Here is a 17,822-nt window from a genome sequence, read left to right as displayed (position 1 = left end):
AACTCAAGGTTAAATACTAATTCCCAAAATGTTTGAGCATTCTTCAGTATTATCAGCAAAGAATAGTCTTTATAGTTTAAATAAACTATAAAGACAAAGGTTAATGTATTTATTATAAATACTATTTCCATCATAAAAGAAAAAAAAAAACAAAAAAAAACCCAAAAAACGTTTTATCTTGCAACTGGATAAAACACAGAATATTTCTAGATCTTGGATATAGACTTATACTATTTATATATATTTTATTTCATCATTCTATTTCAAAATTATTTATCTTTAGATTTAACTTTTAAATAGTGATTATGTTTGTTAAAAAACAATCTTCTTCCATTCTGTACAGTTTGCAATACTGTGTATGTTACTACTGTCGATAACGTTGCCAATAAATTAACAAGAAATGATCAATCACTTTTTACATCCCTGCTGTTTCTGTAGAATTTGTTTAACTAATTTATAACAGCAAGATTTCTTTAAGGTATTCACTTAATTTCATGATAGCAAAATTCTCTAAAATTATGATAGGCCAAGTGGTTATTTCCAAAACTGAAGCTTAATCTGAAAAATAAGCTTTTGGTGCAAAATTTCTGAAAAATAGTAACAAGGTAAGAAACATGTACAGTTCCTGTATCAATTAGAATATGCAGAACCCTGCATGAATTAGAACACACAAAACCCTGCTTAAAAGCAGGAAGACATTTCCTAGTGGTTGTGGGAAGCTTTAAAGTTATTAGTATCTCAGTAGTTTAAAATTGCACTACTGAACAGTACTACAGGTAGTAGCAGTTGCTACTACTACTACCACTGTACTAGTAATTGTAATCAGTATTACAACCATTTCTAGAGAGCCCCACTAATCCTCTTTTTGGGCACTAGGCTTTGCCATATATTATAAGACTATAGTTTAAAGAGGTGAAATAGTCAAAGATTAAGAAAGAAAACCAAGATGAAGTAAGCTGTTCAGAACCATAAAGCCAGGTACAGTAACTATTACACTTATTGCAGGTCAACCTGACTGGATGCAAACTGCATGACCTTAAAGGGTTTGCATTTTCATAACTCATGAACATTTATGAAAACAAGTATCTTCTCTATACACCCAAACTGGAAAGAATCTGAATGGCCACCAAGAAGAATGTTTAGGAAAAATACATCAGAGCACGGTACCTACCTGAGAAACTGGAGATTTGCACTAACTTTCACGGAGAAATAAGTGCACTTAAGTTGATCCCTCCCATCTTTACCAATTCAAACCACAAAATTAGTCTCTAGGACATAGCCTCCCTTCCATTTGCAGGTGCAGCTCCCCTGCATGCTAATGTTGATCACATATGCTTACAAAGCAAAGCAAATTCCCTTAAATTTCATTGAGCTGGACAGAGTAATATTTCAAAAAGCAGCTGCTGTTGCTAGCATTTAAGTTTATCAGAAATCCTTAGAAAACTGCCCCAAAACACATACCATATCTGAGCTCAAGTTAAGAAGGCTTTTCTCTGAAGAGTCTTGAATCACTTTAATGTAGATTCTAATGCTGCCTTACCCTGCTCTCAGAGTAGCTAGTAAATTCAGCTTTACTACAGTACTATAAAGACGTGAAAGAGCTGTAACAGCATCTAAAAATGAGCTTTTACCACTATACTGTTCAGTTTAGAAAACTCTGAAGAGAACACTGATGGAAAGTGTTAATGATTGTTTGCAGATTTCCCAAGAGGAACGAGGTAAGACAATTCACTATATTTTTGTTACAAAATGTAAATTACAATACCCTTGTGAATCTGCCACACTCCAAGAGGAACTAAAAGAAAGATGTAAACAATGCTGTATCTCAATAGATTAATTTAAAAAAAACAGTTATCCAGCAGCCATACTAATATAACCAGTACCATCCCAGTGAAGATCTCAGTATTCACAGGATTTTAACTCCTGCAAAGTCTTGCCAATTGCAAGGAAGCACCCTGAAGTACTTAACGCACGTTGCTGAATTAAGGCCTTAATCATGTATGCATATACCTCTGAGCAGTTTGCATTAGATCATCAATACAGTCTCAATATACGGGGTAAGTAGGGAAATACCAGATGTTCATGAGTCTGTGATCCTTTAGCTTTCAGGAGGTGAAATGACTTCTTTACCATATCCATGTTTCTGACCCTGAATTTCAAGCCTGAAAATGAATAATTTCTTCCTTGGGTGATGAAAATGAAATTATTTTACGGCCACAGCCCATCCCCAGACTCTGCAAACTATGTCCATTGCCTCACCTCAGTCCTGTAACTCATAAATGGCACAGAAGGTAGTGAGAAAATGCAAAAAGGGTCGGCAGTGTCTCCCTGGCATCTCTGCATGGCAGCTGGTGAGACAAAACAAAATATCAGATCATTGCCTACAGAGTCTATTGGCAACTCTCAGTTGCATCTGGGAACAATGGCCCATCAAAGCTAACTATGCATTGTTAATATCCCTACCTAATCCAGGCAATGGGAAAGGAAAGTACAAAGTCCTCTAGCAAATCCTACAACCTTCCAATCACTCTCATCTCTGTTTTCCTGAGTTTTGCAAGCATATACACAACCATTATTACAATAGTTTCTCCAATGTTGCCATAAACAACACCCAGGGTCAGGCTGGGGGTGAGCGTGCATTCACCACTGCCAGAAGTAATTTATTCCACATTTCCAGAAAATACACCACCAAATCACCAGTCCAAGGAGAAATGAGGGTAGTGTAGAACTTTCCTAAATGGAAATATTGGGGAAACCTTTTCCTGAGGGCTGGATTATGATTTTTGTCATACAGAATTTTTGAGCTATTGGGTTCTAAGCCTGCACAGTCAAGCTTGCAGCTATTGGCATGTTTGACATTTTAAACTATGAAATACCAACCTATTTTGAAATTGTCCAAATCATTAGTTGTGGAATTTTCCTAGCACTTCATGAATACCACTGTTAATTGGGCAATTAACTCAAAACTACAGAATATGCTGTGATGGCATGATATGATATAAGCCATGTAAAAGAAGGAACAGCCAAGCAACTCAGTATGTTGAAAGATATTAATGAAGTGGCAAAATCTGCCAGAAAAATAATAATGGGTGATTTTAACTACCCCAATATTAACTGGTTGAATAACACATCTGTACATGGTTTGGAGAAGCGGCTTATTGCTACTATAAATGGCTTCTTTTTGGAGCAGCTCCTTCTGGAGCACAGAGGAGGAGGAGTTCCACTCAGTTATTAATTTGTGTGAGTTTGTGTAGAGAGCAAGCATGGGTGTTCTGCTAAGCAACAATGGCCACAGGACAATGAGTTTGAATCTTGATGATGAAGATGATGAAATATTTCAAGTGGTAACCAAATAGTTAATGGCAGATGGGTGGGTGAGGAAAAGCCCATAAACAACAGCCATCTCAAATGGGAGGCTGTTTTGAAGGAGTTTATTCACACACAGAAACAAACCACCAGAGTTAAAAAGAGAGAGTGTGGGGAGGAAGAAAGGCTAGCATGTTTCTGGGGTAAAGTACAAGAATCTATGTAGCCTTAAAAAAAAAACCCAAAACACCACTCTTTGAAGGCATCAACTCCATCTAAATGCTTCTAATAGGGCAGAAGACAGAACATTGATTCTTGTTATAGCTTGCTGCTGAATATTCCACAAACTGAATCAAATCTCTAATGAATACTGTGGCAGTAAGAATTATAAATTCAGTTTAAAAAATAAAACAGGAAGAGAAAAAATATTATATTTGGTTCAATAATTATATAGTTATTCAAGTAAACCGGCCAGTGAAGAGAATGCATAAACGTTATCTAATGTGCAAATCTAGGAACCTGGAGTAAGATCTTGCAGCTGTTTTGAAGAATTTGGCAAAAAGGTAACAGAATGGTTATGTTCCCCTCATCATTCTCTAAAAGTTACAGTGATGTCCATAAAAATCATCATGAAGAACAAAAGATAACGAAACAATTAACTTACTACAGAAAAGTTATACACAGACATGGTAGCAATAGTCACTTCCTAGCAGGGGTTGTCTAGGAATGGGGCTGTGAAGGATCAGAAAAGGAGCTTGTTTGTTCCTTTATCATATTTCAAGACACAGAGATTAAGAATATATTAGGTTTCCATACTGGGTTAGAAAAGTCTTGGAGTAGGCAGCAGTCAACACCTGATATTTCAGAGGCAAGTGAATGTACCTCAGTTCATACCAAACAAACCTTTGGGCCAAAGATTCCTTTCAAACCCATTCACACTTCTTAACAAACATAGATATAATGTCAGGCTTTAACGAACACAGTACTTGCTAGGGTGGGATGCTACCTTAATATATAATCAATTTTAAAAGGCAAATAACCTAGCTATGATAAAATTTTATCCAAGCAAGACAGGAGAAGAGAGTTCTAACAACTTCTTCAGTGGATAGAGGAGGGAGAGGGAGGGAGGGGAGATTCAATACAGTTGTGGGGTAAATGGCTTTTCAAAAATTTATATTAAAATCTGCATCATGATTTGGAGAAGGAAGTGTTCCATAAAATCAAGACTTTCTACCCATACTTTAAAAATACTGGACTAAGAAGCAACAAAATGACATAAAAAGTAGTGTTGAAAAAAAAAACAGAACATTGCATCTTAGAAAGAAAAATCTCAGCTATTTAGTTTCACCGATAGATTTTATAAATTCACTTGGTAAAAAGGAACAATGAAATTAAGTATCAATAGTATAAATAAACACTAAAGACAAAATCATATCTTTAAATAAATCAATAGTGCATGTTCTCTTAAGGTGATCAAGTCTAAAAAGTATCTCAGAAATACAGGAAAAATAAAAGTGAGGTCAGTGAACTTCACAGAATTGTTTAATAAACCAAGTACATTCTGGAACACTTGTCTCTGAAATGCAAAGGGCTGCCTACTTTCCACTGATGGATTATCCAATCGTGAGCCTAATTTGATGTTCATCAAGCTTCTACTGAAATAGAATCAACGGGCATTCTCACACACTCTGAAATAACCATATCTCCAACCCCTTAAGCCTGCTGTGGAAGCACCTCTCAAGTTTTAGGTAGCTAGTTACGACGTATTGAGGAACTAAATTTTTACCTCATTTTCATCATGATAAGCTTGGCTTCAGGTTCCTGGGCTTTAATATGATCACTTCAGCAAGTCTTTGAAAGAAAACTATTATGCATTGAATATTAAAGCATCTGAGTAGAAAACTCACAGTAAGCCGGTAGGAATCCATACACACAGCCAGTTTGCTAGCTAGTCATTCATTTTCATTCTGGTGCCCTACATTACTTTAGATCTTCTGCAGGACCATGTGTCTCAGTCAGACCCTCATTCCTGCCAGTTTCCAGATGAAAATCATCTCCCTTTCTACATCAAACTTTACTTTTTATACTGAAAATAAGAAGTTCGAATCAAATCTTACATTTTGTGAACTGTTTCACTGGGGAAGGCAAAAGTGAGAGATGAAACTTCAAAAACTCAGGTAACCTGCTTTGTTTTAGCATCAGAGAGTTGGATTAATTACTCCCTGGGGCTTTTTGGCTCCTGCAGGGAGCATCTTTCAGATTGTTTCAGAACCAGGATTATACAGTAATTTCTAATAAACTCATAAAGATAATATGGTATTTATACAATTAAGTGAAATTTTTGAATATTTTATGATGCACAGTACTGAATCCATCACATGCATGTATTAAAAACAGAAGCTGCTCCCAGTTAGTTCAAATTTATTTTGTTCAATGTCTTGTTAATGTAGATACCCCAAAATATCAATTCATCATCACTGTACATGAACATAAACTACTAAAAGTTAAAATGAACTTTTTCAAATTATTTATATTTTAATTATTAATGAAGGTACTTCCAAGAAGAAAAAATATAATGGAAAATCCATAAAAAAAAAGAAAACACACTGATTTTTAAAATTGATCTTTATGCTCTATCTTTAATACCTTAAAGTAACATTTTTAATGGAAGCTTCACTTTGATCAGCTCTTTTTAATTAACTTCAGAAATGTGAGTGTTTTACAGTACAGTCTTTATCAACTTTTTTATTTAGCTATTAACACTTCCATTTTACCTCCAACAGACCATTATCAGATTTCTATCGAGTCAGGCTTTGGTATATACCAAAGATCTTGATACATCTAGCAAGCAGTTAACCTCTTACCCCACGCTCTCTGGTAACTGTGATTATGATGAATGAGTGGTTAGTTCTAAGCAATTCTGTTTTATGTCAATAAATGAATCAAACAGCCATTGGTACATGTGCATTAGGAAGACAAGAGAGAAAATGAAGCTGTCTGTGGACATTTTATAACCCTCACCGTTTTAAGTAATATGATTTGAAAAGTTAACGCCAACATCAATTCTTCGTGTTCATCCATATTACAGAATAAGAAATCCTTTGTGTAATTTCCATAGAATGAGAAATACTGTATTATAATTTACTGCTCACAGCACAGCTTACAGAAAATCCTCTTCACAGCCTTTCTAAGATCCTGCATTGTAGTTATTAAGCGACCCAAAGGTTTCATTTTGTGATGAATAACTGTTTCTTCTAAAAATATTTTGGCTCTGCAAATGCCCATCACTTGCAGCAAACCTATAAAACTCTGTCTAGGTATGGACATGCACAGATACTTTGCTTCCATGTTCTTAATTCAGCTTAGCACAAATATTTGCTAAGATTCCTCTCTTCCAAGCATTGCATACAACTGCAACAGCATGTATAATTGTTTGGCTGAGCATTCACATTTCTTGCTTAGTACTTTTGCAAAGAATTTTTTAGACAGCAGATGGATCTAGTGCATTACATAGATCTCATCCAGCACACATATGGAGCAGCAGCAGAGCAAGGAATTCTCATATCCAGAGCATGACAATCCTCTGAAACAACATTTCTAGCAGCAGCTTCACTAAATGAACCTCATCGAAAGGTAAAGCAAACACTACATATGTGGCCTCTGCCTTTGTGCAGGGTGTCAGAACCTAGCTGGATAGCGCTGTCACACTCGGCGGTGTCCTCATGTTAGTAAATGCTAGAGTCTAATAGCATGAAACCCTTCAGGTTTCTATGAATCAAAACTGTTATTTTTGTATGTTTGCTGTTTTGTATGTTTCTCTTTTGTATGTTTTTCTCTCTACATTTCATTCTTCATAAAGACCTGAAGAATTCTGTGCTACATTAAGCACAAAAATCTCTTAGAAGTAGCTTAAGTGCACTACTTGCCTTTAAGAAAAAGTGGCTAAAATGAATACAATGCATATGGCTTCCACAATGTGAACATTCTGTATATCTACGAATTTATCTACTTACTACCGAGAAACAGTCTGTACAGTCAACAGAGAAGCAGCCAAAACAATGATTACTGCAGGCAGAAGGTAAATGGGAACTCAGATGCTTCTGTGCCAGCATCCTGAAACAGACACTACTTCTACTAGAACTAGAAGTCTCTAGATGACTTCCGACAGCCACACAGCTTTGTGAACAATTCACCCAAGGGAGTCCATGAAACATCCCTGCTAGAAGCATAGCATGGGAGAGAAAACTTCAGATACTGAAAACCAAACAGAACTTTTCATAGGTTTGATTTAACTTCTGTCCTGTTCTTAGCAGATGAATGTCCCAGCCACTTTCCTCTCTCCTTCAGTGTTTTTTTCACACCTTCCTCTATTCAGTTACAACTACAAAGCTCTGGATGGATGCAGCTATGCTTCTATTAGATCTACACTAGCAAATGTGCTTGGGTATCTATGCACCAGGTATTAGTCAAGTGTAAAGAAATGCCCCTTCCCCATTCCATTTTATTTTTACCCATCTGACTCTCCCAAGTACATCTAAAATATGTGTATTTACTGTATTTACAGAACCTTTCTCAGACAGAAAACTCTTCCAGGCAGGTGCCTTACTTATGTATTTATTTATACACGTTATACACTGGAACTTTGTTTTTTTCTTAGAAAATATGTGTGCTACTGTCATGTAAGCATTGCATAAAACCAGTAAGATAGTGTTCCACTAGAAACAGATTTTATGTTCATCATTTATAAAATAATCCAAAGAAAATAAAGCTTCAAATATGATGCTTCCAGCACATACATGCCAGAAAAGTATGGATGTAGCAGCAAATAGAGCTTCTAGTAAGGCATCCCTTTACTTTCTTAACAGGAATTTTGAAAGAAACAGCTTTTTCTACAAAGAACTGATAAGGTGGTAAACACCTCCTTGACCAAAACGCTGATGAACAGTTATACCTTATGAAGAGAAAAATAGAGATCAACTTTTTAAGAAGTGAGTTCTGTATATAGCTTTTCTAGAAAGTAGACACCATATTTTACCAAACAGATTAACTGTAATTCAGTAGAACATTTAGATGCTGTCAGTTAAACCCGCAAAGGTAAATAGTGCCAAAGCCTCATATGTCTTCACTTGTTCCGAATAAGCTGCACCTTCTTTGACTTTATCATGTAAATAATCATAATTTAATAGTTTTTCTCCCTTTAAATAAGCTGGTACAAATACAGAGCACCAATCAGAAGCTCTCTGGTGCAAATAAACACATTCTACGTTTTAAATAGAACCATTCCAAAATAAAACAAAAAAGAATAAATATTGCCTTTAAAATAAGATTGAGGAAAAGAAAAAAATCAAGTCTTGAGTTTGAAGCAAAGCATTCTCCCTGATGATGGGCTGACTGGAATAAGTGTTTGAAAAGATAAAGTTTACTTACTCACAATCTCGGTTTTCTTGTGTTGTAATGCGTGTGCATGTGAGTGTCCCTCAGCATTTCTATTTTTGTTTTTAAACCTTCTTAAAAAAAGATGCTGCTATTTGTTTATAAAGCAGTTTGATTTTCACAGAACAGCTGCTCTCACAAGACACTGAAGTTTCATGATCTTTAACACCACTCATTTGGAGTGGGGAGGGACTCTGTCGGTGTTTTCACTTTGTAGTCAAATCACAATAAAACGTTTACACAGAAACCAAGCTGCTAGTAAAAAAGTATTTCTAATTGCTGATGTAGAAGCAAAATTTGTTTTAAATGCTGTGTTACTAGAGGACATTTATTTTGCCACTTGTAACTTTAAATAACTATTGCAGTTTACTACTGGACAAACCTACTTGAGAAGAACAATTAAATTAAACCATGTTAAGACCACATTCTTGAAAAAAGTAACCTTTAGTTAGGACAATTACACTGTGGGCATAACACAAAAGCACAAATGTCACATTTTCCATGAAATTTACTTTTGTATGAATCATCAATCCTGTTTTCTCCTGAACAAAACTAGACAAATATGACAAAAAAAAAAACCAAAACATCCAAAGTTGTCTGAACTGGATGATCCAAGTAATTACATGTTACAGCAGAATGCATCTATGACAAAACTTAAAAAAATTTGAGGAAAAAGTTATTATAGCCCCTGGTTGAAACAGCTTTGGTATAGACTTATAGCAGTATTTAACTGATCCTGAGATGTATTCCCATATAAAAAAAAAAAATGTACAGTTTCAAAGATCAGTCTCTTTCGAGCACTGATCTACACTCCCTCTATTTGGAGTATGGATCAAACAAACACACTATAAAAACATGACCAAATATTATAGCATAACATGAAAAAGGTATACATTTCTCATTAGCATTTTTTAAATGATGTTTAGAATTGAATCTTCTCAAAACTCCTTACATATGCAAAGGTTTTGTCTTTCATACCAACCCCCCGAGGCTCCCATTTATGGTCTCATTTGCTCAGGGCCTTTTTGCTCAGCCTCAAGTCCTGATCCTGATTTCATCAGCTTCCACAGTCACCTCACATGAATAAGTATCTGCAGAAATCAAGCCTTTAAATTGAAAGATACTTGAGGTAACAACCTGCCCTATTAGTCTACAAAGCACAGTGGAAATTTATGGCACTGTTCATATTACTGTTATCGAATAGTAAGAGTCTCTATTTGTTGAACTAATGTATACTACCTACAAAATATCTGCAGGTTTGGAGAGGTACAATAGAGATGACTTAAGATCTAAACCTGTATTACTGTAGAATGTATACTTCAATCCTGGTTTTGGTATGTGAGGAAACATGGGACTGAATCAGTCAGTTGTACATCCTACATTTTATTTTCAGTTGATGTGAACTCAAGGTTTGCATATGTTCCTAGATACATTGTGCTAAATACTAAAATAACTCCTTTAATCGGAGAACAAGAACAGTCAACCATAGTGTTAGCTTCTCCAGATATTCATGCCAGTGTGACTAAACTCTGAGTTGCAGAGAATACCTATAGAAGACTAGACTGTGATTCATTTTATTCATTTGTATAAAATTTGTATAGTAATTTTCATGTCTTCATTGGCAGGGCTGCTGAACCACCTCCCAACTCTCATGGTCACAATAATGTAAGGTGTCCCAACTGTACTAACTTTTCTGCAAAAGCCAGTCATGTGATAACAATGTGGTAACAACAGTCAACACTTCTCATTAAAGGTTAAGTACTTACTTGATTCACCTAAAAACCAAACATTGTTTTCAAAGTACTTTTTACACCAATTTTTTACCACAGCTTTTTGTCGCTGTCAACCAGGAAAAGCAGGGCTCATATCAGGAGTCCACAAAAAAATTACTAAAGCTCTTTATATGTTTATAATACTACATGAACATTTAACAATAATTAAACAATACATACAGGTCCTTACCCAATTAGCCTGATATGCACAAACAAGTTCACCATGAATATACTATTGCATTTATTCCATTGCTTTGATTAGAAAGTATACTCCATATTGAGGTATAAAGAGGTATTGTTTGTATTGATAGATATATTACTATTTCCATTTACAGATGAGAGAAACAAGGCAAAGAAAGCCTGCTTGCTTGAAAAAAACATGCAGTGGCAAAGCCAGGAAGAGTTACAATAAATTCCTCTCTCGATTCAGTAATCACTTTACCATTGCCTTCTCAGAACTATTTTTCAGTGGTAGTACTTTTTAAAAATTGTTTATTTTATTTGATAATATTTTCTTTAAATTTGACTGACAGTGCTTATTAAAAATATGCTGACCTGTAAATGAAGGGAACTGCAAACATAATAGCAAAACCATATAAGAAAATGAACATTTGTAAAGAGAAAGGGTTAGTACAAATTGAGCATATTTCCATATTGAGAGGAGAACCAGCCATATTTTTCCCTCATGAATGTAGTTTTGTGAACATCTTTTTCCACAAATGATTGAATAAATATTTATTCATAAACTATATTTGTGACTTAACAGAACAAGCTGCATAGATTGGTTTCATTTATACTATATCATGCAAGAGGTATAGCAATAATTTATATCATGCCAAGTCTAAGTCCCATTAGATTTTCCTTATTATACTTGACTAAAGCAAACGGCTATTCAAAACAGCAATTCTGAAAGCTTTCTATTTGTTGTGTTAATAACTATCTTGCAGATCCTCTCTTTCTCTTTCTCAAAGCATTTATGCATAGGCCTAGCAAGTCCCATTTGCTTTATTTGAACTTGGCCAGATGCTGAAATATGCTCTTGGGCTAGGCCTAAATGACTACAGTCTTAGCACTTTTGCTGCAACCATAAAGGTCAGCTTTCTTCAGCATATATAAAAATACATTCCCAGTTCAGCAGATACTCATGGTCCCAGTGTTTCCTCAATAAACACATGGAGCATTTGCTTTAAAAGTCCTTCCAAATAGCTGAAGCATAAGTTGATAGCAAAAAAACCTATAAGTTTATAGTTAGGTACATTTCTTAATAAAAGCAACATTCTAAAACCATGGTATGACAGCAACATTTTAAAGTAGCTTCCGCTCTTCATGTTAATAGAGTATTAGAAAGATGAACATAACAAGAAAAACAATCATTAAATACTTACAAATACACAAGAAAATCAGCCCCAGCTCCCAGAAATCACTGGTAAGTTGCTTTTGAATTCATGAAACTGACCTGAAAATGTAAAAGGAAAACAAGTTGAAACAAAAGAAAGCCCAGAACTGATAAATGTTACTTTTTTATCATTATAGAATAGTTAGAATTTTTAACTATGAACTAAATAAAGCAAAACACAAGCCTGTTGTCAGTCTTTAGGCAAGTGATTTACACAGAACTTGTTTCCAGGAAGCCAATACCAAGTGAAACAATTATTTCATTGTTCTGCATCTCACACCATAGCAACCCAGTCCATTATGGCTTCTAAGAAGTATCATAAATGTAAGCATGGTTATCTTTTAATAAGGAAAACAGCTGTGAGGGGGGTTTTGGCTGATTGAGGGTTTTGCTTGGTATTTTGTTTTCAAATGTTACAGAACATTCATTATTTTTAAAAAGTATTTTGTTAACAGCATTTTGCAGCTAAACTGGTGTAAAATATGGCCTAGGTGCATTTAACTGAAACCCATTTGAGGCAAAATTCATAGAGAAAGAGACTAACTTGTTCTTCTACAGTCTAGATCCCAGTCAGAAACTTAGCCTAAGTACAATGTGTTCACTATAAGGCATGATTAAATCCAACATTCTTTTTCCTTCCTATCCCTCAGTTCTAGCTGGAGAGGTAACAGATGCAACTCAAACCCACAGAGCTTGCCTTATAAAATCCTTTAACTAGCACAATGACTCACATTGTACCTCTAAATATCCATGGTTTCCTCTCTCCAGAACCCCCATGCTTTAGAAGGTAGTTCAGTAGTTTATTTTTATTGTTTGGTCTACATACAGCACATTTTTAGTTCTTATGAAAACAAAGAAACTTTGTTGCACAGTCCTTGTTTTCTTTCCAAAATGTGAGGATGGATATGGGTAACATTAAACTGAAAATAGTAATGGAGCCTAAGCAACTAGTTTAGGTCAAAACCTTTTTGTTCTCTGGGAGCTGATTAATTTGCAGTTCATAAAACAGTGGGTGTAAGCTCAGTTTAAAAACATGTAACTATATTTAAGATGAAATCATCATTTTTGTTAGCCTCCAGTAATCTTTAAGAAACACCTTCCCACAACATTTCTGTATCCTAAAGTGCACCAGCCAGTACTGCACAGTGCCTAGAGACAAGGAGAGAATACCAAACTTATCTTGATGTAGAATATCCTCCTTATTTCATACACCCACACTGAAGTGCATATTATTCATTCCAACCAAGCCCTCCCCCATCCTGAAAGTACACATTTAATTGTGTCTTCTTTCCTGTAATACCAACAGAGAGTCAACAAATCTCATTTGCTATATCAACGCAGTGTTATTATATATTTTAAAAGCAAGTCTGAATCTCATTATCAGCTGATTTATGCCATTAGTGTGCTTTGGAGCCACCAATTAAACAAGGACAGTGGTTCATAAGGTCACAGTTAATTAATCTGAAAGAGTATAAATACACTTTAATGCACACCACCTCATGTAGAGAATTTAGGAACAAAGGACCAAAGCTTTATTCTGGGCAAGCAATTAGGGGGAAAGGTTAAATATACAAAATTTTAAATTTAGCTCTAGCACTCTGTTAATCTATCAGGAAAAAAGCTCAGTTTGGTAAAATATCCTGAAGAATAATGTGCACGTGAAGCCTTGATCCTTACAGCAACAGTGCAAGTGAGGGAGAGGGCCAAACAGAGATCCTGAGCAAATGAAGGCTTGTTGCTCAGATAACACCTCAAAATGGGGAATCAGCTGCAAGGCTTATCCATTCTGAAGATAGTCAAGGTGGAAAAACCAAAAACCCCAACCTCAAACAGACCAGACCTTTCTAAATGGACTCGTTTGCGCTAGACTGTTGCATTTAGTACCTCAGGCAAAACTGACTTCAACCACACTGCCTTCATAAATTCAATAAACATGCAATCAAGTAAGTGTTCAGTAATAACAGTAGTCTATGAACACAACCAGAGTATAATGCTGAAAACAATCTAACTGACCAGAAATAGCTATGAACAACTGGAATGGACTACGAAGTCTTGGAAAACAGAATAAAAAAAAAACTAAATAACACAATCTGCCATGAGAACAAGAAACTTTAAAGACAGGGATTTAGAAAAGGACCTAAGGGTTCAGACAACACACTTTCAATGAAAATAGCAAAGGTTGATTTTCTCCTTGTTTGTCCCAAAAATTCCATTTTAGTAAACCATAAAAAGGTTACCTCTTAAGTGAAAATGTTTGCTCAAAAGCAAACATGGTAGTAGTTTTCATGGGTTTGACTGTTTGTTTGGAGTTGTTCGGTTTTTTTCTCAAACAGGCAAAGGTGTCCTAACATCAAGTAACATGAAATAAGACCAAGGTCATATCTGCAAACACCAAAAAAGTCACAGGCCTGGCTTAAAAGAATTGTTAATAAAGTTAAACCTCTCTCACTGACTTGACTAAGAATAATGCAGAATCAACCAACAATTTCAAAACCAGAATCCTTCAAAATAACTCACTTTTCAAAAAGCTAAGCTTTTGCTTGACTTGCAAACTCACACTGACACCAAGAGAATGGTGGACTTAAATTATGTACATCTCTAAATGACTGTGTGATCTTGTATGCCTTATATGTTATAAACCAAAGAAAATTCTGTAAGTAGCCAAATGCCACTTATAAAATAGCTTTTTGCCCAAGCACCATCAGCTGTAATAATTCCTAGAGATTTTATTTTCAGGAAAGAAAATAATATTAGTCATTCTATAAAATATTTAATTAAAAAATTCTTATTCTTCTAAGATAGAGCCTCTACAAGTAGTCTGCATTTTCTGTGAACAGTCATCAGTGAGCATCAAGGAGCCTGCAAGTAAAAAATGGAAGCAGTTACTTAGTAAAAAACATGGCATCATGTTATATTATTTGAGAATGTGGCCTATCATTGTGGGCTGCTGGGACCAAAATATGTACCATTCAACACTGTTAAAAAACTATTTTCAGAATTATAGCATTATGTGGAATGAGAAAAAGGAATAATACAGGAAATTAAGCTATACACTTAGGTCCTGAATCACATAGCAATTTCATACCCTGAAATGTGAAAAATTTCACAATTAAAATATTAATGAACCCCAGACACAATCGCAAAAAGGAGGTAACAGCAGTCTGATCATGATGAAATCTTTTGCAGTTTCAAGATGATTTAATGAAGAATAGTTTACACATGGAAAACACTTCATACATGATCATTTTGAAACAGGAAAGTAAATAGAGCAATTGACCACTACAGATGAAACTTTCTAAAAAAGAGACAAGGAGTTTCCTGTTATCTTCCCTTTGTGTCACTACTCTTCAATGGATGAGGACTGTATTTTACTGCCTTTGCTGGCTTGTTTCTTAAACATTACTCTCCTTGGTCCCATGAATTAGCAAAGAAACAAAAACCAGGCAAAGGGGAGGAAAAAACCAAAACAACACAAAAACCAACCAAACCAACTACAATGTTGTTTCCCTCATACTTTTCATTTTAGAATAGTCCCTCTGCAATGATCCTCACTTGGATTTCTGCAACAGAGATTGCAGAGAAATGATTTATCAAAGAAGGAATCAGAGCATACCACCTGTTATGCAAGTGCTCATTTTAAAACACGTTGCATCACAGTGAAGTAATAACAACACAGTGCAAACAATGTTAAAATTGGTCTCCAAAGCTCTGTCCTCTGATACTGCCTTTGCTATAAATTTTCTGCTCAACCGCCAGCAGAAGAGCTTCTTTGTGCTTCTTAGTTCCTTATTCACAAAAAGGAGCTACTATTTCTTCCTTCTGCAACACTGATGGCTTACAGTTCTACATACCAGAAGCAGTGATGTCGTTATTACAGAAACAAGGCTCAAAAAATACCTAAAATAGGATACATCTCCACAGCATTTCACAGGCAGATATGAGCTCACTCTGCCCACACTCAGAGATGACTGGCCACAAACCCACTCTAATTCAGTTTAGCTATGGTTAGCACTTACGTAAACTACATGACTTCCAGTTTAGAACAACCTCACATCTGCCTACAAAAAGCATGTCAACGTAGACATACAATAGGTGGTGTTTCTGCAAACTGCCTCTTGAAAAAAGGAGTTCCATAAGCATCATCACTTTCGCCAAACCCGACAGGTGGTTCACAAGACAGTTGTTCCCTGTCTCTCCTAAAGAGATCTCACTCTTTAGGAGCACATTACCTGGCAGCATTAGATTATATAAGAGCTCCTTGTGATCTCTTCTGTAAAGGTCCATGCATTTGCAAAATTGCGTTATGTTTTCAACAGGCAGCTTGTGAAGATTTCTCTGCTGTGTGCCTGCATTTCTATAAAGCATCCAATCACTACAGGACCTGAGCACAGAATACAAAACTAAGGTCTTTGGGCTGTATCGCTTCACAGCATTGCATCAGGTTAAGACTAAAGGATTTTGATGATAAAAGTGCTGAACATGTCCAACAACTATTTTCAATGTATTATTACATCTCCCACTAAAATTACACTTGAAAACACCAAAACTGCCTAGTTTGCTGTGCAGATGAAAGAAATATGTAAATGTGTATTTATTCTTTCATATAAAAGGAAGGGTCTAGAATTCCAGATCTGATAAGCTCTGTATGCATACTTTCAAGCAGATACAGGCCACAAGACATACACCACACTGCTTGGAAGGCTGAAGGTGGAACTCCAGTTATAACTCATGGGGTAGTGATAGCAAAAGGCTCCTCAGTGGCCCGCGGTGGGCTGATAAGCACCGCTGGCTCCCTGCTCCCACATCAAGGGACTCAGGTTTCCCAGCAGCTCCTGCACCAGCCCACTGCCACTCACATGATACAGCTATGACACAGAAACACTTCTGAACTTCATGTAAGCTACAGCCATGAGCTGGATCATTCCTCATCAATCTGACTGAATTAAGGAAACCAGAGAAAGCTTTCAAAATGGGTATCATTGCGCAGCATTCACATTCACGATCCAAACTCTGAAGGCAGTACAAGGCAAACAAAGCCCAGAATGCAAAGTTGCAGCATTACAAGAACTAAGAGGTATGACTGGTGTTCCAAATACCAGAAAGCCTTCCAGGATGTAATACTGTTAGAAGGATATCTCAGATACAGAACAAATTTCACAGCAAATACAAACTGCACTTGGAAAGTCACTTTCTACACCTAGCAAATCAGCATGGCTTGGAAATGACATCCAAGGTCACTCTGCAGAGACTCACATTTGTTACAGAACCATGGACATCAACCCCACAAAACCTCACTGCCCAATATGGCAGCTCTCACATTGACCTGCATCATAGTACTTCCCAATTTATTTCTCTTATCTCTCTCTCTGTGCTGCAACTCTAGTTTCCCCCGTTTGAAATGACAGCTCTTTCTTCTCTTACTTTATGTGTACAGGGACTTGTAACCCTAACAGGGTCTCAGGGTGCTGCTGTAATACAATCTCACAAGGGCTCCCTGGATACAACTCTAACACAAAATAACAATGGTTTTGTTTATTATATAATGATGTCATTATGTAATGATAGCATTATGCAAGAAGGACAACACCCATACTAGAAGCTGCTAGCCTACCACGCTCAGGTAATTTTTCTTAACAAATTGATTTAAAATTAAAAGTACTGTTAGTAGTCTTTGACTCCCTTTATCTTTGGCATACGTAATGCGTCAGGTTCACTGCCCTTACAGATTCAGATCAATGTTTAATGTAATTTTACTGAAGAACTGTCTTACTTTGTTTAAAAGACAGTTCTTCCAGCTCAGTCATATGACCAAAAAGGACAGTATAAAAAGTATAAAACATTATTCAAACTGTAATTTAGCATGCAGTTAAGTCTCTCCAACGAGCTTCATGAGCTCTGGATTGTACTAAATTGAA

General features: G+C 35.9%; 1 protein-coding gene across 8 annotated transcripts in view; it reads right to left on the bottom strand.

Moving 5' to 3' along the window:
- The window catches only part of SOX6 (SRY-box transcription factor 6), a 371,657-nt gene that overhangs the window by 303,968 nt on the left and 49,867 nt on the right, over positions 1-17,822 (bottom strand). For 5 of the 8 annotated variants that reach the window (XM_057418199.1, XM_057418194.1, XM_057418197.1 and 2 more), the window contains one exon: positions 11,897-11,967. The gene's annotated coding sequence lies outside the window, so the exon portion shown is untranslated. Of the gene's footprint in view, positions 1-2,259; positions 2,349-11,896; positions 11,968-17,822 lie in introns of all 8 variants that reach the window. The other 3 variants (XM_057418198.1, XM_057418201.1, XM_057418196.1) reach the window with 1 other exon arrangement.

The sequence above is a fragment of the Pezoporus wallicus genome, unplaced genomic scaffold (assembly GCF_028554395.1).
Source record: "Pezoporus wallicus isolate ANWC-B61680 ecotype Strahan unplaced genomic scaffold, APGP_CSIRO_Pwel_v1 contig_2025, whole genome shotgun sequence".
NCBI lineage: Eukaryota > Metazoa > Chordata > Aves > Psittaciformes > Psittacidae > Pezoporus > Pezoporus wallicus.
The sequence above is the reverse complement of the archived record's forward strand: the minus strand, read 5'-3'. Positions and strand labels throughout refer to the sequence as shown.